Genomic DNA, 21,763 nt, shown 5'->3' on the forward strand with positions numbered 1-21,763 from the left:
AGAGAGGAAGGGTAGTCCGCACTGAAGGGGTCTCACTCCCTGAAGGAACAATAGCAGACATTGAGGACAGCTACAAGTACCTCGGTATACCATAAGCCAATGGCAACCTCAAACTGGCAACGAGGAAAGCGGCTACGGCCAAATACCTCCAGCGAGTGAGGCAAGTCCTAAGAAGCCAGCTCAATGGCAAGAATAAGACCCGGGCAATAAACAGCTATGCCCTTTCCAGTGATCAGATACCCTGCAGGAAAAATAAGGTGGCCAAAGGAAGAGATTCAGACCACGGATGTTAAGACTCGAAAGCTCGTTACCATGCATGGAGGGTTCCATCCCAAATCCAGCACCCTGAGACTGTACACAAGCCGAAAGGAAGGAGGCCGGGGACTAGTGAGTGTGAGAGCCACTGTCCAGGATGAAACATCCAAGCTCCACAAATACATCAAGGAGAAGGCACCAACGGATGATGTACTCAGAGAATGTCTCAGACAATGGGGAACAGAAGATGAGGTGCTGGAAGAGGGACCATCATGGGAGGACAAGCCCCTACACGGGATGTACCACCGGACAATAACTGCCGCGGCCAATCTCAAGAAGTCCTATCAGAGTTCTAGAGAGGGCTGGCCTGAAGGACAGCACAGAGGCACTCATCCTGGCTGCTCAGGAGCAGGCCCTGAGCACCAGAGCCATCGAGGCCTAGATATACCACACCAGCCAAGACCCAAAGTGTAGGTTGTGCAAAGAGGCACCTGAGACGATCTAACACATAACTGCAGGGTGTAAGGTGCTGGCAGGGAAAGCCTATATGGAACGCCATAACCAGGTGGCTGGCATAGTCTACCGAAACATCTGTGCGGAGTATGGACTGGACACCACAAGGTCAAAATGGGAAACACCTCCGAAGGTGGTGGAGAATGACAGAGCGAAGATCCTGTGGGACTTCCAGATCCAGACTGACAAGATGGTAATGGCGAACCAACCAGATATCCTGATCATATATAAAGGGCAGAGGAAAGCCGTTGTAGTGGATGTAGCGGTCCCAAGTGATGGAAACATCAGAAAGAAGGAACACGAGAAACTCGAGAAATCCCAAGGGCTCAGAGAGGAGCTGGAGAGAGCCTGGAAGGTAAAGGTGACAGTCGTGCCTGTGGTGGTCGGAGCACTCGGGGCAGTGACCCCCAAACTAGATGATGAGTGGTTGCAACAGGGGCGGCCCGGTAGTCCAGTGGTTAGCACGTCGGCTTCACAGTGCAGAGGTACCGGGTTCGATTCCAGCTCCGGCCTCCCTGTGTGGAGTTTGCATGTTCTCCCCGGGCCTGCGTGGGTTTTCTCCGGGTGCTCCGGTTTCCTCCCACATTCCAAAAATATGCATGGCAGGTTGATTGAACACTCTAAATTGTCCCTAGGTGTGAGTGTGAGTGCAAATGGTTGTTCGTCTCTGTGTGCCCTGCGATTGGCTGGCAACCGATTCAGGGTGTCCCCCGCCTACTGCCCGGAGACAGCTGGGATAGGCTCCAGCACCCCCCGCGACCCTAGTGAGGATCAAGCGGTTAGGAAAATGAATGAATGAATGGTTGCAACAGATCCCGGGAACAACATCGGACATCTCAGTCCAGAAATGTGCAGTGCTGGGAACAGCAAGGATACTGCGCAGAACCCTCAAGCTTCCTGGCCTCTGGTAGAGGACCCCAGCTGAATGAGGGATGGACACCACCTGAGGGGTGAGACAAGGATTTTTTTTTTTATAGATATACACTAGATATATAGATGTACATTTTTCCCTGCAAGAAAAATTGAAAAGCCATTTAAAAAGTCCTTATTGTATTTAGGAGACAGACACAGCACTCCATTAACTTCTATAAATCATGCCACTTCCTTTACACAATGTCATCTTACTCTGAGTATTGCACGGAGGCATCTCTTCATTGAGTTTAACAAGTTAAGCAGCACTTGTGATCGGCCCAAGTTACGGCTGCGCAATGTGAAAGCAATTTCTGATTCCGGTGGACTGTGACAGAACCAGAAATTTTGTCCTCACAGAAACTGTGATGTACTGTTCGGTCAATAGCAAGTACAAAATGTTAGGCCCCTGATTTGGGTAAAAACAAGTGAGATTTTCTGCATAATTCATATTCCACAAAGGTAAAATTAATCTGAATACCATGTTTAGACCAGTGCATGTGCGTAGAATGTATGATTGTAAAGGCATTGAAAATAAAAAAAGACTTCCCCTTTAAATATTCCTGCTGCATAATATATCTCCTTTCCTTTCGTAAAGGATGGTCAGAACCTTTCCTAAGCATTATTAAAATTTAGACGATCTTTGCTCCAGGTGCTACCGGCTCATCTCACTCGGTTAGGATAGGAAAGGAAAGTTCCTATGCCAAAATGATCATCCAAAAAGGGCCCCTGTTGGTGGATAATCAGGCCATGGGAGGTGTGAGTAAATTGTGAGGGGGTGTTGGCTGGAGCTAGAAATAATTTTGGTTTCTTGTCCCTGCAGTAGGTTCATTAAAAGAGCAACCAGTCTTTTCACCACCATGGTCGGATCTTACTCTGGAGGGTAACCCATACAGGCAGGTGGCTTGGACAAAATATTTCAACACTGTCAAAGCTGTGTTGTCTGTGCTCCAGTTGAAGGTACGTTATTAGCCTGGAATTCCCATCAATGCCAGCATGTGTCACAAACCCCCACCTGTAAAACAAACATGAAAAGAATAATGATTAAATACAAGAAAACAATCAAGTTTCATATCTTGTTTGAAATATCATCTCGGTAGAGAAGGTATTGCTGTGCACTTAAGACTTCATGGAGGCAATTTGGAGTTTGTGTAACTTGGATATACAAATGATAAAATTCAATTTAATCTGTGCTGTCCATACAATATGGCTTTCTAATGCTCCCACGAGTACAAATATAAGATGATCCCTTATTACCGAATGAGACGCATAGGCCCATCTATGTGCCATAAACTATTGGGGAATGGCACATAGTATGTTCTTCTAGCCACAGTCTGGCTCCATCTCTGGGCTGCAGCAGCTGGCTCAATACGGTTGAGGATTTCTCGAACTCTTTTTCTTTGTACTACAATACCATCAGCACGCAGGTATGCCCTCATCATCTGCAACAGGTTCATAAAACAACACAATAAAGAAAGTACACTTTCACAATGAATATAATGATATATACATGAAGGGACAAGAGTATGTAGCAGAACACTTGCTTCTGAGCCTGATCTGGGAAATTGGCTGTGCAATCTTCTGACATGCTCTTCCAGGTCAACATCATGAATGGGAGTAAATCTATTTCTGGCTGAAATCTGAAAAAAATTCATTTTTTTTATGCAGGTATGAAGAGGAACAACACAACATCTCCGTGATGGCTCTCACTGTAAAGCCCTGAGTGGGGAGCAGTTCAATTTGATCCCTTGTAATGTCAAGTGCTGGTCTTCCTCGTCTACCTAAAGTATGGAAATAAAAGGATTAAGGAATTCAAGCAAATGAATCACTACGTGTTTTTTATATACAGTACAGGCATATAGACACAGATGTACATAAAAGTATATGCAGCTTCAAAAGCGCGAGCAGCTATTTTCTCTAACCATTTTACTCAAGAAAAAAATAATTCAAACTTATAATTGAATAACTAAAAGATCACTAGTTATTGCTTATAAGTGTATAGCCATCGCGTTACTTAATAGTCTACTGATTTGCAGGAAAACCACTGGTATAAAACGGCGTTTGACAGGGTGGTAGAAGGTAAGTCACAGCAAGTCGTCAGTAAAACCCGTGTGTAGTTCGAATAAAAACACATACAAAAAAGCAATGACAAAAAAATGGTAGCCATTTTACCTGTGTGCAAACGATGTGCCACATGGGAACAAACACATCCACCATTAGGAGCGGGTCCCGCAATGATGACAGATCGGAGATCTATTAGACTTTGAATCAAATTTTGAATAGTATCAGCGCTAAACTGGTCACTAACTCTTCTTAAATTAGCAATTGAAATGTTTATCGCGCGTGCTTCACTTTCACCGGCAGACCCTTGACGACAGGCACTCTCTATTGCCCTGCACCTTCGCCGAATACCTCTCAGGACGCTGTCCGCCATTGTTGTTTTAAAAAACTAAGTGGGCACAGAATTTCCAAAATCATGAGCCCTGACTGGTGGGAGGATACTATTTTGAAACGTACAGCCAATAGGATACCGTTACATGTTTTCGTAATCATCCTTATTTGCATTTAATGCAAGTACAGTGTAATGTCACGAGCACTACAAGTGGGCACATTTATGGCCTTACATGTTCAGTAGTAAGCGTCAAAATGACCTTACTAGTGAACTAGTGGGCGTTTTGTGGCTTACATGTTGACTAGTAAGCGTCAAAATGACCTTACTAGTGAACTAGTGAGCGTTTTGTGGCTTACATGTTCACTAGTAAGCGTCAAAATGACCTTACTAGTGAACTAGTGAGCGTTTTGTGGCTTACATGTTCACTAGTAAGCGTCAAAATGATCTTACTAGTGAACTAGTGGGCGTTTTGTGGCTTACATGTTCCTGAGTAAGCCTAAAAATGATCTTACTAGTGAACTAGTAGGCGATTTGTGGCTTACATGTCAACTAGTAAGCCTCAAAATGAACTTACTAGTGAACTAGCGGGCACATTTATGGCCTTACATGTTCACTAGTAAGCGTCAAAATGATCTTACTAGTGAACTAGTGGGCACATTTATGGCCTTAAATGTTCACTAGTAAGCGTCAAAATGATCTTACTAGTGAACTAGTGGGCGTTTTGCGGCTTACATGTCAACTAGTAAGCCTCAAAATGATCTTACTAGTGAACTAGTGGGCGTTTTGCGGGATACATGTCAATGACTAAGCCTCAAAATGATCTTACGAGTGAACTAGTGGGCGTTTATCGGCTTACATGTCAACTAGTAAGCCTCAAAATTACCTTACTAGTGAACCAGTGAGCGTTTTGTGGCTTACATGTTCACTAGTAAGCGTCAAAATGACCTTACTAGTGAACTAGTGAGCGTTTTGTGGCTTACATGTTCACTAGTAAGCCTCAAAATGATCTTACTAGTGAACTAGTGGGCGTTTTGTGGCTTACATGTTCACTAGTAAGCCTCAAAATGATCTTACTAGTGAACAAGTGGGCACATTTATGGCCTTACATGTTCACTAGTAAGCCTCAAGATGATCTTACGAGTGAACTCGTGGGCGTTTTGTGGCTTACATGTTCACTAGTAAGTGTCAAAATGACCTTACTAGTGGACTAGTGAGCGTTTTGTGGCTTACATGTTCACTAGTAAGCGTCAAAATGACCTTACTAGTGAACTAGTGAGCGTTTTGTGGCTTACATATTCACTAGTAAGCGTCAAAATGATCTTACTAGTGAACTAGTGGGCGTTTTGTGGCTTACATGTTCACGAGTAAGCCTCAAAATGATCTTACTAGTGAACTAGTGAGCGTTTTGTGGCTTACATATTCACTAGTAAGCCTCAAAAAGATCTTACTAGTGAACTAGTGGGAACATTTATGGCCTTACATGTTTACTAGTAAGCGTCAAAATGACCTTACGAGTGAACTAGTGGGCGTTTTGCGGCTTACATGTCAACTAGTAAGCCTCAAGATGATCTTACTTGTGAACTAGTGACCGTTTTGTGGCTTACATGTTCACTAGTAAGCCTCAAAATGATCTTACTAGTGAAATAGTGGGCACATTTATGGCCTTACATGTTCACTAGTAAGCGTCAAAATGATCTTACTTGTGAACTAGTGAGCGTTTTGTGGCTTACATGTCAACTAGTAAGCCTCAAAATGATCTTACTAGTGAACTAGTGGGCTTTTTGTGGCTTACATGTTCACTAGTAAGCCTCAAAATGATCTTACTAGTGAACTAGTGTGCGTTTTGTGGCTTACATGTTCACTAGTAAGCCTTAAAATGATCTTACTAGTGAACTAGTGGGCGTTTTGTGGCTTACATGTTCACTAGTAAGCCTCAAAATGATCTTACTAGTGAACAAGTGGGCACATTTATGGCCTTACATGTTCACTAGTAAGCCTCAAAATGAACTTATGAGTGAACTAGTGGGCGTTTTGTTGCTTACATGTCAACTAGTAAGCCTCAAAATGATCTTACTAGTGAACTAGTGGGCACATTTATGGCCTTACATGTCAACTAGTAAGCCTCAAAATGACCTTACGTGTGAACTAGTGGGCGTTTTGTGGCTTACATGTTCACTAGTAAGCGTCAAAATGACCTTACTAGTGAACTAGTGAGCGTTTTGTGGCTGACATGTTCACGAGTAAGCGTCGAAATGATCTTACTAGTGAACTAGTGGGCGTTTTGTGGCTTACATGTTAACTAGTAAGCCTCAAAAAGATCCTACTAGTGAACTAGTGGACAAATTTATGGCCTTACATGTTTACTAGTAAGCGTCAAAATGACCTTACGAGTGAACTAGTGAGCGTTTTGTGGCTTACATGTTCACTAGTAAGCCTCAAAATGATCTTACTAGTGAACTAGTGGGCGTTTTGTGGCTTACATGTTCACTAGTAAGCCTCAAAATGATCTTACTAGTGAACTAGTGGGCACATTTATGGCCTTACATGTTCACTAGTAAGCGTCAAATTGATTTTACGAGTGAACTGGTGGACGTTTTGCGGCTTACATGTCAACTAGTAAGCCTCAAAATGATCTTACTAGTGAACTAGTGGGTTTTTTGTGGCTTACATGTTCACTAGTAAGCCTCAAAATGATCTTACTAGTGAACTAGTGGGCGTTTTGTGGCTTACATGTTCACTAGTAAGCCTCAAAATGATCTTACTAGTGAACTAGTGGGCACATTTATGGCCTTACATGTTGACTATTACCGTCAAAATGATCGTACTAGTGAACTAGTGGGCGTTTTGCGGCTTACATGTCAACTAGTAAGCCTCAAAATGATCTTACTAGTGAACTAGTGGGCGTTTTGCGGGACACATGTCAATGACTAAGCCTCAAAATGATCTTACGAGTGAACTAGTGGGCGTTTATCGGCTTACATGTCAACTAGTAAGCCTCAAAATTACCTTACTAGTGAACCAGTGAGTGTTTTGTGGCTTACATGTTCACTAGTAAGCGTCAAAATGACCTTACTAGTGAACTAGTGAGCGTTTTGTGGCTTACATGTTCACTAGTAAGCCTCAAAATGATCTTACTAGTGAACTAGTGGGCGTTTTGTGGCTTACATGTTCACTAGTAAGCCTCAAAATGATCTTACTAGTGAACAAGTGGGCACATTTATGGCCTTACATGTTCACTAGTAAGCCTCAAGATGATCTTACGAGTGAACTCGTGGGCGTTTTGTGGCTTACATGTTCACTAGTAAGTGTCAAAATGACCTTACTAGTGAACTAGTGGGCGTTTTGCGGGACACATGTCAATGACTAAGCCTCAAAATGATCTTACGAGTGAACTAGTGGGCGTTTATCGGCTTACATGTCAACTAGTAAGCCTCAAAATTACCTTACTAGTGAACCAGTGAGTGTTTTGTGGCTTACATGTTCACTAGTAAGCGTCAAAATGACCTTACTAGTGAACTAGTGAGCGTTTTGTGGCTTACATGTTCACTAGTAAGCCTCAAAATGATCTTACTAGTGAACTAGTGGGCGTTTTGTGGCTTACATGTTCACTAGTAAGCCTCAAAATGATCTTACTAGTGAACAAGTGGGCACATTTATGGCCTTACATGTTCACTAGTAAGCCTCAAGATGATCTTACGAGTGAACTCGTGGGCGTTTTGTGGCTTACATGTTCACTAGTAAGTGTCAAAATGACCTTACTAGTGGACTAGTGAGCGTTTTGTGGCTTACATGTTCACTAGTAAGCGTCAAAATGACCTTACTAGTGAACTAGTGAGCGTTTTGTGGCTTACATATTCACTAGTAAGCGTCAAAATGATCTTACTAGTGAACTAGTGGGCGTTTTGTGGCTTACATGTTCACGAGTAAGCCTCAAAATGATCTTACTAGTGAACTAGTGAGCGTTTTGTGGCTTACATATTCACTAGTAAGCCTCAAAAAGATCTTACTAGTGAACTAGTGGGAACATTTATGGCCTTACATGTTTACTAGTAAGCGTCAAAATGACCTTACGAGTGAACTAGTGGGCGTTTTGCGGCTTACATGTCAACTAGTAAGCCTCAAGATGATCTTACTTGTGAACTAGTGAGCGTTTTGTGGCTTACATGTTCACTAGTAAGCCTCAAAATGATCTTACTAGTGAAATAGTGGGCACATTTATGGCCTTACATGTTCATTAGTAAGCATCAAAATGATCTTACTTGTGAACTAGTGAGCGTTTTGTGGCTTACATGTCAACTAGTAAGCCTCAAAATGATCTTACTAGTGAACTAGTGGGCTTTTTGTGGCTTACATGTTCACTAGTAAGCCTCAAAATGATCTTACTAGTGAACTAGTGTGCGTTTTGTGGCTTACATGTTCACTAGTAAGCCTCAAAATGATCTTACTAGTGAACTAGTGGGCGTTTTGTGGCTTACATGTTCACTAGTAAGCCTCAAAATGATCTTACTAGTGAACAAGTGGGCACATTTATGGCCTTACATGTTCACTAGTAAGCCTCAAAATGAACTTACGAGTGAACTAGTGGGCGTTTTGTTGCTTACATGTCAACTAGTAAGCCTCAAAATGATCTTACTAGTGAACTAGTGGGCACATTTATGGCCTTACATGTCAACTAATAAGCCTCAAAATGACCTTACGTGTGAACTAGTGGGCGTTTTGTGGCTTACATGTTCACTAGTAAGCGTCAAAATGACCTTACTAGTGAACTAGTGAGCGTTTTGTGGCTGACATGTTCACGAGTAAGCGTCGAAATGATCTTACTAGTGAACTAGTGGGCGTTTTGTGGCTTACATGTTAACTAGTAAGCCTCAAAAAGATCCTACTAGTGAACTAGTGGGCAAATTTATGGCCTTACATGTTTACTAGTAAGCGTCAAAATGACCTTACGAGTGAACTAGTCAGCGTTTTGTGGCTTACATGTTCACTAGTAAGCCTCAAAATGATCTTACTAGTGAACTAGTGGGCACATTTATGGCCTTACATGTTCACTAGTAAGCGTCAAAATGATTTTACGAGTGAACTGGTGGGCGTTTTGCGGCTTACATGTCAACTAGTAAGCCTCAAAATGATCTTACTAGTGAACTAGTGGGCTTTTTGTGGCTTACATGTTCACTAGTAAGCCTCAAAATGATCTTACTAGTGAACTAGTGGGCGTTTTGTGGCTTACATGTTCACTAGTAAGCCTCAAAATGATCTTACTAGTGAACTAGTGGGCACATTTATGGCGTTACATGTTGACTATTACCGTCAAAATGATCGTACTAGTGAACTAGTGGGCGTTTTGTGGCTTACATGTTCACTATTAAGTGTCAAAATGACCTTACTAGTGGACTAGTGAGCGTTTTGTGGCTTACATGTTCACTAGTAAGCGTCAAAATGACCTTACTAGTAAACTAGTGAGCGCTTTGTGGCTTACATGTTCACTAGTAAGCGTCAAAATGATCTTACTAGTGAACTAGTGGGCACATTGATGGCCTTACATGTTGACTAGTAAGCGTCAAAATGATCTTACTAGTGAACTAGTGGGCGTTTTGTGGCTTACATGTTCACTAATAAGCGTCAAAATGACCTTACTAGTGAACTGGTGAGCGTTTTGTGGCTTACATGTTCACTAGTAAGCGTCGAAATGATCTTGCTAGTGAACTAGTGGGCACATTTACGGCCTTACATGTTCACTAGTAAGCGTCAAAATGATCTTACTAGTGAACTAGTGGGCACATTTACGGCCTTACATGTTCACTCGTAAGCGTCGAAATGATCTTACTAGTGAACTACTGGCCGTTTTGCGGCTTACATGTCAACTAGTAAGCCTCAAAATGATCTTACTAGTGAACTAGTGGGCACATTTATGGCCTTACATGTCAACTAGTAAGCCTCAAAATGACCTTACGTGTGAACTAGTGGGCGTTTTGTGGCTTACATGTTCACTAGTAAGCGTCAAAATGACCTTACTAGTGAACTAATGAGCGTTTTGTGGCTTACAAGTTCACTAGTAAGCGTCGAAATGACCGTACGAGTGAACTAGTGAGCGTTTTGTGGCTTACAAGTTCACTAGTAAGCGTCAAAATGATCTTACTAGTGAACTAGTGGGCACATTTACGGCCTTACATGTTCACTAGTAAGCGTCAAAATAATCTTACTAGTGAACTAGTGGGCACATTTACGGCCTTACATGTTCACTCGTAAGCGTCGAAATGACCTTACTAGTGAACTGGTGAGCGTTTTGTGGCTTACATGTTCACTAGTAAGCATCAAAATGACCTTACTAGTGAACTAGTGAGCGTTTTGTGGCTTACATGTTCACTAGTAAGCGTCAAAATGCGTTACTAGTAAACTAGTGAGCGTTTTGTGGCTTACATGTTCACTAGTAAGCCTCAAAATGATCTTACTAGTGAACTAGTGGGCACATTTATGGCCTTACATGTTCACTAGTAAGCGTCAAAATGATCTTACTTGTGAACTAGTGAGCGTTTTGTGGCTTACATGTTCACTAGTAAGCGTCAAAATGACCTTACTAGTGAACTAGTGAGCGTTTTGTGGCTTACATGTTCACTAGTAAGCCTCAAAATGACTTACTAGTGGCTGACATGTTCACTAGTAAGCGTCAAAATGACCTTACTAGTGAACTAGTGAGCGTTTTGTGTCTGACATGTTCACTAGTAAGCGTCAAAATGAGTAAGCGTCAAAATGACCTTACTAGTGAACTAGTGAGCGTTTTGTGGCTGACATGTTCACTAGTAAGCGTCAAAATGACCTTACTAGTGAACTACTGGCCGTTTTGCGGCTTACATGTCAACTAGTAAGCCTCAAAATGACCTTACGAGTGAACTAGTGGGCGTTTTGTGGCTTACATGTTCACTAGTAAGCGTCAATATAACCTTACTAGTGAACTAGTGAGCGTTTTGTGGCTTACATGTTAACTAGTAAGCCTCAAAAAGATCTTACTAGTGAACTAGTGGGCACATTTATGGCCTTACATGTTCACTAGTAAGCGTCAAAATGATTTTAGAACTAGTGGGCACATTTATGGCCTTACATGTTCACTAGTAAGCGTCGAAATGATCTTACTAGTGAACTAGTGAGCGTTTTGTGGCTTACATGTTCACTAGTAAGCGTCAAAATGACCTTACTTGTGAACTAATGAGCGTTTTGTGGCTTACAAGTTCACTAGTAAGCGTCGAAATGACCGTACGAGTGAACTAGTGAGCGTTTTGTGGCTTACAAGTTCACTAGTAAGCGTCAAAATGACCGTACGAGTGAACTAGTGAGCGTTTTGTGGCTTACATGTTCACTAGTAAGCGTCAAAATGACCTTATTAGTGAACTAGTGAGCGTTTTGTGGCTGACATGTTCACTAGTAAGCGTCAAAATGATCTTACTAGTGAACTAGTGGGCACATTTACGGCCTTACATGTTCACTAGTAAGCGTCAAAATGATCTTACTAGTGAACTAGTGGGCACATTTCCGGCCTTACATGTTCACGCGTAAGCGTCGAAATGATCTTACTAGTGAACTAATGGGCGTTTTGCGGCTTACATGTCAACTAGTAAGCCTCAAAATGATCTTACTAGTGAACTACTGGCCGTTTTGCGGCTTACATGTCAACTAGTAAGCCTCAAAATGATCTTACTAGTGAACTAGTGGGCACATTTATGGCCTTACATGTCAACTAGTAAGCCTCAAAATGACCTTACGTGTGAACTAGTGGGCGTTTTGTGGCTTACATGTTGACTAGTAAGCGTCAAAATGACCTTACTAGTGAACTAATGAGCGTTTTGTGGCCCACAAGTTCACTAGTAAGCGTCAAAATGACCGTACGAGTGAACTAGTGAGCGTTTTGTGGCTTACAAGTTCACTAGTAAGCGTCGAAATGACCTTCCGAGTGAACTAGTGAGCGTTTTGTGGCTTACATGTTCACTAGTAAGCCTCAAAATGATCTTACTAGTGAACTAGTGGGCGTTTTGTGGCTTACATGTTCACTAGTAAGCCTCAAAATGATCTTACTAGTGAACTAGTGGGCGTTTTGTGGCTTACATGTTCACTAGTAAGCCTCAAAATGATCTTACTAGTGAACTAGTGGCCACACTTATGGCCTTACATGTTCACTAGTAAGCGTCAAAATCATCTTACTTGTGAACTAGTGAGCGTTTTGTGGCTTACATGTTCACTAGTAAGCGTCAAAATGACCTTACTAGTGAACTAGTGAGCGTTTTGTGGCTTACATGTTCACTAGTAAGCCTCAAAATGATCTTACTAGTGAACTAGTGTGCGTTTTGTGGCTTACATGTTCACTAGTAAGCCTCAAAATGATCTTACTAGTGAACTAGTGGGCACATTTATGGCCTTACATGTTCACTAGTAAGCGTCAAAATGACCTTACTATTGAACTAATGAGCGTTTTGTGGCTTACAAGTTCACTAGTAAGCATCGAAATGACAGTACTAGTGAACTAGTGAGCGTTTTGTGGCTTACATGTTCACTAGTAAGCCTCAAAATGATCTTACTAATGAACTAGTGGTCGTTTTGTGGCTTACATGTTAACTAGTAAGCCTCAAAAAGATCTTACTAGTGAACTAGTGGGCGTTTTGTGGCTTACATGTTCACTAGTAAGCCTCAAAATGATCTTACTAGTGAACTAGTGGGCGTTTTGTGGCTTACATGTTCACTAGTAAGCCTCAAAATGATCTTACTAGTGAACTAGTGGGCACATTTATGGCCTTACATGTTCACTAGTAAGCGTCAAAATGATCTTACTTGTGAACTAGTGAGCGTTTTGTGGCTTACATGTTCACTAGAAAGCGTCAAAATGACCTTACTAGTGAACTAGTGAGCGTTTTGTGGCTTACATGTTCACTAGTAAGCCTCAAAATGACTTACTAGTGGCTGACATGTTCACTAGTAAGCGTCAAAATGACCTTACTAGTGAACTAGTGAGCGTTTTGTGGCTGACATGTTCACTAGTAAGCGTCAAAATGAGTAAGCGTCAAAATGACCTTACTAGTGAACTAGTGAGCGTTTTGTGGCTGACATGTTCACTAGTAAGCGTCAAAATGACCTTACTAGTGAACTACTGGCCGTTTTGTGGCTTACATGTTCACTAGTAAGCCTCAAAATGATCTTACTAGTGAACTAGTGGGCGTTTTGTGGCTTACATGTTCACTAGTAAGCGTCACAATGACCTTACTTGTGAACAAGTGGGCACATTTATGGCCTTACATGTTCACTAGTAAGCCTCAAGATGATCTTACGAGTGAACTAGTGGGCGTTTTGTGGCTTACATGTTCACTAGTAAGTGTCAAAATGACCTTACTAGAGGACTAGTGAGCGTTTTGTGGCTTACATGTTCACTAGTAAGCGTCAAAATGACCTTACTAGTGAACTAGTGAGCGTTTTGTGGCTTACATATTCACTAGTAAGCGTCAAAATGATCTTACTAGTGAACTAGTGGGCGTTTTGTGGCTTACATGTTCACGAGTAAGCCTCAAAATGATCTTACTAGTGAACTAGTGAGCGTTTTGTGGCTTACATATTCACTAGTAAGCCTCAAAAAGATCTTACTAGTGAACTAGTGGGAACATTTATGGCCTTACATGTTTACTAGTAAGCGTCAAAATGACCTTACGAGTGAACTAGTGGGCGTTTTGCGGCTTACATGTCAACTAGTAAGCCTCAAGATGATCCTACTTGTGAACTAGTGAGCGTTTTGTGGCTTACATGTTCACTAGTAAGCCTCAAAATGATCTTACTAGTGAAATAGTGGGCACATTTATGGCCTTACATGTTCACTAGTAAGCGTCAAAATGATCTTACTTGTGAACTAGTGAGCGTTTTGTGGCTTACATGTCAACTAGTAAGCCTCAAAATGATCTTACTAGTGAACTAGTGGGCTTTTTGTGGCTTACATGTTCACTAGTAAGCCTCAAAATGATCTTACTAGTGAACTAGTGTGCGTTTTGTGGCTTACATGTTCACTAGTAAGCCTCAAAATGATCTTACTAGTGAACTAGTGGGCGTTTTGTGGCTTACATGTTCACTAGTAAGCCTCAAAATGATCTTACTAGTGAACAAGTGGGCACATTTATGGCCTTACATGTTCACTAGTAAGCCTCAAAATGAACTTACGAGTGAACTAGTGGGCGTTTTGTTGCTTACATGTTCACGAGTAAGCCTCAAAATGATCTTACTAGTGAACTAGTGGGCACATTTATGGCCTTACATGTCAACTAGTAAGCCTCAAAATGACCTTACGTGTGAACTAGTGGGCGTTTTGTGGCTTACATCTTCACTAGTAAGCGTCAAAATGACCTTACTAGTGAACTAGTGAGCGTTTTGAGGCTGACATGTTCACGAGTAAGCGTCGAAATGATCTTACTAGTGAACTAGTGGGCGTTTTGTGGCTTACATGTTAACTAGTAAGCCTCAAAAAGATCCTACTAGTGAACTAGTGGGCAAATTTATGGCCTTACATGTTTACTAGTAAGCGTCAAAATGACCTTACGAGTGAACTAGTGAGCGTTTTGTGGCTTACATGTTCACTAGTAAGCCTCAAAATGATCTTACTAGTGAACTAGTGGGCGTTTTGTGGCTTACATGTTCACTAGTAAGCCTCAAAATGATCTTACTAGTGAACTAGTGGGCACATTTATGGCCTTACATGTTCACTAGTAAGCGTCAAAATGATTTTACTAGTGAACTAGTGTGCGTTTTGTGGCTTACATGTTCACTAGTAAGCCTCAAAATGATCTTACTAGTGAACTAGTGGGCGTTTTGTGGCTTACATGTTCACTAGTAAGCCTCAAAATGATCTTACTAGTGAACAAGTGGGCACATTTATGGCCTTACATGTTCACTAGTAAGCCTCAAAATGATCTTACTAGTGAACTAGTGTGCGTTTTGTGGCTTACATGTTCACTAGTAAGCCTCAAAATGATCTTACTAGTGAACTAGTGGGCGTTTTGTGGCTTACATGTTCACTAGTAAGCCTCAAAATGATCTTGCTAGTGAACTAGTGTGCGTTTTGTGGCTTACATGTTCACTAGTAAGCCTCAAAATGATCTTACTAGTGAACTAGTGGGCGTTTTGTGGCTTACATGTTCACTAGTAAGCCTCAAAATGATCTTACTAGTGAACAAGTGGGCACATTTATGGCCTTACATGTTCACTAGTAAGCCTCAAAATGAACTTATGAGTGAACTAGTGGGCGTTTTGTTGCTTACATGTCAACTAGTAAGCCTCAAAATGATCTTACTAGTGAACTAGTGGGCACATTTATGGCCTTACATGTCAACTAGTAAGCCTCAAAATGACCTTACGTGTGAACTAGTGGGCGTTTTGTGGCTTACATGTTCACTAGTAAGCGTCAAAATGACCTTACTAGTGAACTAGTGAGCGTTTTGTGGCTGACATGTTCACGAGTAAGCGTCGAAATGATCTTACTAGTGAACTAGTGGGCGTTTTGTGGCTTACATGTTAACTAGTAAGCCTCAAAAAGATCCTACTAGTGAACTAGTGGACAAATTTATGGCCTTACATGTTTACTAGTAAGCGTCAAAATGACCTTACGAGTGAACTAGTGAGCGTTTTGTGGCTTACATGTTCACTAGTAAGCCTCAAAATGATCTTACTAGTGAACTAGTGGGCGTTTTGTGGCTTACATGTTCACTAGTAAGCCTCAAAATGATCTTACTAGTGAACTAGTGGGCGTTTTGTGGCTTACATGTTCACTAGTAAGCCTCAAAATGATCTTACTAGTGAACTAGTGGGCACATTTATGGCCTTACATGTTGACTATTACCGTCAAAATGATCGTACTAGTGAACTAGTGGGCGTTTTGCGGCTTACATGTCAACTAGTAAGCCTCAAAATGATCTTACTAGTGAACTAGTGGGCGTTTTGCGGGATACATGTCAATGACTAAGCCTCAAAATGATCTTACGAGTGAACTAGTGGGCGTTTATCGGCTTACATGTCAACTAGTAAGCCTCAAAATTACCTTACTAGTGAACCAGTGAGTGTTTTGTGGCTTACATGTTCACTAGTAAGCGTCAAAATGACCTTACTAGTGAACTAGTGAGCGTTTTGTGGCTTACATGTTCACTAGTAAGCCTCAAAATGATCTTACTAGTGAACTAGTGGGCGTTTTGTGGCTTACATGTTCACTAGTAAGCCTCAAAATGATCTTACTAGTGAACAAGTGGGCACATTTATGGCCTTACATGTTCACTAGTAAGCCTCAAGATGATCTTACGAGTGAACTCGTGGGCGTTTTGTGGCTTACATGTTCACTAGTAAGTGTCAAAATGACCTTACTAGTGGACTAGTGAGCGTTTTGTGGCTTACATGTTCACTAGTAAGCGTCAAAATGACCTTACTAGTGAACTAGTGAGCGTTTTGTGGCTTACATATTCACTAGTAAGCGTCAAAATGATCTTACTAGTGAACTAGTGGGCGTTTTGTGGCTTACATGTTCACGAGTAAGCCTCAAAATGATCTTACTAGTGAACTAGTGAGCGTTTTGTGGCTTACATATTCACTAGTAAGCCTCAAAAAGATCTTACTAGTGAACTAGTGGGCACATTTATGGCGTTACATGTTGACTATTACCGTCAAAATGATCGTACTAGTGAACTAGTGGGCGTTTTGTGGCTTACATGTTCACTATTAAGTGTCAAAATGACCTTACTAGTGGACTAGTGAGCGTTTTGTGGCTTACATGTTCACTAGTAAGCGTCAAAATGACCTTACTAGTAAACTAGTGAGCGCTTTGTGGCTTACATGTTCACTAGTAAGCGTCAAAATGATCTTACTAGTGAACTAGTGGGCACATTGATGGCCTTACATGTTGACTAGTAAGCGTCAAAATGATCTTACTAGTGAACTAGTGGGCGTTTTGTGGCTTACATGTTCACTAATAAGCGTCAAAATGACCTTACTAGTGAACTGGTGAGCGTTTTGTGGCTTACATGTTCACTAGTAAGCGTCGAAATGATCTTGCTAGTGAACTAGTGGGCACATTTACGGCCTTACATGTTCAGTAGTAAGCGTCAAAATGATCTTACTAGTGAACTAGTTGGCACATTTACGGCCTTACATGTTCACTCGTAAGCGTCGAAATGATCTTACTAGTGAACTACTGGCCGTTTTGCGGCTTACATGTCAACTAGTAAGCCTCAAAATGATCTTACTAGTGAACTAGTGGGCACATTTATGGCCTTACATGTCAACTAGTAAGCCTCAAAATGACCTTACGTGTGAACTAGTGGGCGTTTTGTGGCTTACATGTTCACTAGTAAGCGTCAAAATGACCTTACTAGTGAACTAATGAGCGTTTTGTGGCTTACAAGTTCACTAGTAAGCGTCGAAATGACCGTACGAGTGAACTAGTGAGCGTTTTGTGGCTTACAAGTTCACTAGTAAGCGTCAAAATGATCTTACTAGTGAACTAGTGGGCACATTTACGGCCTTACATGTTCACTAGTAAGCGTCAAAATAATCTTACTAGTGAACTAGTGGGCACATTTACGGCCTTACATGTTCACTCGTAAGCGTCGAAATGACCTTACTAGTGAACTGGTGAGCGTTTTGTGGCTTACATGTTCACTAGTAAGCATCAAAATGACCTTACTAGTGAACTAGTGAGCGTTTTGTGGCTTACATGTTCACTAGTAAGCGTCAAAATGCCTTTAGTAAACTAGTGAGCGTTTTGTGGCTTACATGTTCACTAGTAAGCCTCAAAATGATCTTACTAGTGAACTAGTGGGCACATTTATGGCCTTACATGTTCACTAGTAAGCGTCAAAATGATCTTACTTGTGAACTAGTGAGCGTTTTGTGGCTTACATGTTCACTAGTAAGCGTCAAAATGACCTTACTAGTGAGCTAGTGAGCGTTTTGAGGCTTACATGTTCACTAGTAAGCCTCAAAATGACTTACTAGTGGCTGACATGTTCACTAGTAAGCGTCAAAATGACCTTACTAGTGAACTAGTGAGCGTTTTGTGTCTGACATGTTCACTAGTAAGCGTCAAAATGAGTAAGCGTCAAAATGACCTTACTAGTGAACTAGTGAGCGTTTTGTGGCTGACATGTTCACTAGTAAGCGTCAAAATGACCTTACTAGTGAACTACTGGCCGTTTTGCGGCTTACATGTCAACTAGTAAGCCTCAAAATGACCTTACGAGTGAACTAGTGGGCGTTTTGTGGCTTACATGTTCACTAGTAAGTGTCAATATAACCTTACTAGTGAACTAGTGAGCGTTTTGTGGCTTACATGTTAACTAGTAAGCCTCAAAAAGATCTTACTAGTGAACTAGTGGGCACATTTATGGCCTTACATGTTCACTAGTAAGCGTCAAAATGATTTTAGAACTAGTGGGCACATTTATGGCCTTACATGTTCACTAGTAAGCGTCGAAATGATCTTACTAGTGAACTAGTGAGCGTTTTGTGGCTTACATGTTCACTAGTAAGCGTCAAAATGACCTTACTTGTGAACTAATGAGCGTTTTGTGGCTTACAAGTTCACTAGTAAGCGTCGAAATGACCGTACGAGTGAACTAGTGAGCGTTTTGTGGCTTACAAGTTCACTAGTAAGCGTCAAAATGACCGTACGAGTGAACTAGTGAGCGTTTTGTGGCTTACATGTTCACTAGTAAGCGTCAAAATGACCTTATTAGTGAACTAGTGAGCGTTTTGTGGCTGACATGTTCACTAGTAAGCGTCAAAATGATCTTACTAGTGAACTAGTGGGCACATTTACGGCCTTACATGTTCACTAGTAAGCGTCAAAATGATCTTACTAGTGAACTAGTGGGCACATTTACGGCCTTACATGTTCACGCGTAAGCGTCGAAATGATCTTACTAGTGAACTAATGGGCGTTTTGCGGCTTACATGTCAACTAGTAAGCCTCAAAATGATCTTACTAGTGAACTACTGGCCGTTTTGCGGCTTACATGTCAACTAGTAAGCCTCAAAATGATCTTACTAGTGAACTAGTGGGCACATTTATGGCCTTACATGTCAACTAGTAAGCCTCAAAATGACCTTACGTGTGAACTAGTGGGCGTTTTGTGGCTTACATGTTGACTAGTAAGCGTCAAAATGACCTTACTAGTGAACTAATGAGCGTTTTGTGGCTTACAAGTTCACTAGTAAGCGTCAAAATGACCGTACGAGTGAACTAGTGAGCGTTTTGTGGCTTACAAGTTCACTAGTAAGCGTCGAAATGACCGTACGAGTGAACTAGTGAGCGTTTTGTGGCTTACATGTTCACTAGTAAGCCTCAAAATGATCTTACTAGTGAACTAGTGGGCGTTTTGTGGCTTACATGTTCACTAGTAAGCCTCAAAATGATCTTACTAGTGAACTAGTGGGCGTTTTGTGGCTTACATGTTCACTAGTAAGCCTCAAAATGATCTTACTAGTGAACTAGTGGCCACACTTATGGCCTTACATGTTCACTAGTAAGCGTCAAAATCATCTTACTTGTGAACTATTGAGCGTTTTGTGGCTTACATGTTCACTAGTAAGCCTCAAAATGATCTTACTAGTGAACTAGTGTGCGTTTTGTGGCTTACATGTTCACTAGTAAGCCTCAAAATGATCTTACTAGTGAACTAGTGGGCACATTTATGGCCTTACATGTTCACTAGTAAGCGTCAAAATGACCTTACTATTGAACTAATGAGCGTTTTGTGGCTTACAAGTTCACTAGTAAGCATCGAAATGACAGTACTAGTGAACTAGTGAGCGTTTTGTGGCTTACATGTTCACTAGTAAGCCTCAAAATGATCTTACTAATGAACTAGTGGTCGTTTTGTGGCTTACATGTTAACTAGTAAGCCTCAAAAAGATCTTACTAGTGAACTAGTGGGCGTTTTGTGGCTTACATTTTCACTAGTAAGCCTCAAAATGATCTTACTAGTGAACTAGTGGGCGTTTTGTGGCTTACATGTTCACTAGTAAGCCTCAAAATGATCTTACTAGTGAACTAGTGGGCACATTTATGGCCTTACATGTTCACTAGTAAGCGTCAAAATGATCTTACTTGTGAACTAGTGAGCGTTTTGTGGCTTACATGTTCACTAGAAAGCGTCAAAATGACCTTACTAGTGAACTAGTGAGCGTTTTGTGGCTTACATGTTCACTAGTAAGCCTCAAAATGACTTACTAGTGGCTGACATGTTCACTAGTAAGCGTCAAAATGACCTTACTAGTGAACTAGTGAGCGTTTTGTGGCTGACATGTTCACTAGTAAGCGTCAAAATGAGTAAGCGTCAAAATGACCTTACTAGTGAACTAGTGAGCGTTTTGTGGCTGACATGTTCACTAGTAAGCGTCAAAATGACCTTACTAGTGAACTACTGGCCGTTTTGTGGCTTACATGTTCACTAGTAAGCCTCAAAATGATCTTACTAGTGAACTAGTGGGCGTTTTGTGGCTTACATGTTCACTAGTAAGCGTCACAATGACCTTACTTGTGAACAAGTGGGCACATTTATGGCCTTACATGTTCACTAGTAAGCCTCAAGATGATCTTACGAGTGAACTAGTGGGCGTTTTGTGGCTTACATGTTCACTAGTAAGTGTCAAAATGACCTTACTAGTGGACTAGTGAGCGTTTTGTGGCTTACATGTTCACTAGTAAGCGTCAAAATGACCTTACTAGTGAACTAGTGAGCGTTTTGTGGCTTACATATTCACTAGTAAGCGTCAAAATGATCTTACTAGTGAACTAGTGGGCGTTTTGTGGCTTACATGTTCACGAGTAAGCCTCAAAATGATCTTACTAGTGAACTAGTGAGCGTTTTGTGGCTTACATATTCACTAGTAAGCCTCAAAAAGATCTTACTAGTGAACTAGTGGGAACATTTATGGCCTTACATGTTTACTAGTAAGCGTCAAAATGACCTTACGAGTGAACTAGTGGGCGTTTTGCGGCTTACATGTCAACTAGTAAGCCTCAAGATGATCTTACTTGTGAACTAGTGAGCGTTTTGTGGCTTACATGTTCACTAGTAAGCCTCAAAATGATCTTACTAGTGAAATAGTGGGCACATTTATGGCCTTACATGTTCACTAGTAAGCGTCAAAATGATCTTACTTGTGAACTAGTGAGCGTTTTGTGGCTTACATGTCAACTAATAAGCCTCAAAATGATCTTACTAGTGAACTAGTGGGCTTTTTGTGGCTTACATGTTCACTAGTAAGCCTCAAAATGATCTTACTAGTGAACTAGTGTGCGTTTTGTGGCTTACATGTTCACTAGTAAGCCTCAAAATGATCTTACTAGTGAACTAGTGGGCGTTTTGTGGCTTACATGTTCACTAGTAAGCCTCAAAATGATCTTACTAGTGAACAAGTGTGCACATTTATGGCCTTACATGTTCACTAGTAAGCCTCAAAATGAACTTACGAGTGAACTAGTGGGCGGTTTGTTGCTTACATGTTCACGAGTAAGCCTCAAAATGATCTTACTAGTGAACTAGTGGGCACATTTATGGCCTTACATGTCAACTAGTAAGCCTCAAAATGACCTTACGTGTGAACTAGTGGGCGTTTTGTGGCTTACATCTTCACTAATAAGTGTCAAAATGACCTTACTAGTGAACTAGTGAGCGTTTTGAGGCTGAC

This window comes from Hippocampus zosterae, chromosome 18 (genome assembly GCF_025434085.1).
Source record: "Hippocampus zosterae strain Florida chromosome 18, ASM2543408v3, whole genome shotgun sequence".
Taxonomy (NCBI): Eukaryota; Metazoa; Chordata; class Actinopteri; order Syngnathiformes; family Syngnathidae; genus Hippocampus; species Hippocampus zosterae.